We start from the raw sequence: 733 nt of genomic DNA on the forward strand, positions 1-733 counted from the left end.
ATATTATTTCACTTTTTTTTTTGCTCTTTTTTCAGACCCATATGACAAGGTCAGTCATCCTCTAGAGCCTTGTTTTAGTAGCTATGATAGGTAGAGAATTAAAAAATTGAAACTTTCACGGATGCTAGGGGTGTTGACGGAAAGTCAAGGAAAAGAATGTGCCAGAGAGCAATAGAAATTGGGAAAAGCAGTACAGGTGCTGGAGGAGATGGGATAGATAACAAATGAAGCTGAGAGAAAGGACACTTCACAGTCTTGCAAGAAGGCAAGGGAAGGCAGGAAAGGATTGGCAGTAGGAGCTGGTCCGTCCAGCATCCCTGACCTGCCTAGTTCGGGAGATGACAGTGCTATATGTATGTCAGTAGAAACAGAAAACAGAATAATGTAATACAGACAATCAACTCAGTCCTTGAAAAGCAAAGAAAACAGCATGCAACCTGAAGGTGAAGAATTGGCTCTGAATCCACCCAGGTTATCTCTCGTTGGGTGTTGCAGCCTGGTACCTGGTAGCTCTGGGGGAAGGAACAGTACAGCTGTGTCCCGACTACTTGAGTATCGGGATCACAGCCCTGTGGATCCATTTCAGTAACAAATTGCTGCTCTGAACAATCTCATGAAAGACGGTGCTTACAGGAACTATCTGTAGATAGTCCATTGGAAAACATCTATGTTTGACCCAATTTATGTCACTGAATGAATGAGATGTCGCCAGTGATGTTGCTGTGGGTTGCAC

Source organism: Nipponia nippon, unplaced genomic scaffold, assembly GCF_047370975.1.
Source record: "Nipponia nippon isolate SJK-2023a ecotype South Korea unplaced genomic scaffold, ASM4737097v1 scaffold_7, whole genome shotgun sequence".
NCBI lineage: Eukaryota > Metazoa > Chordata > Aves > Pelecaniformes > Threskiornithidae > Nipponia > Nipponia nippon.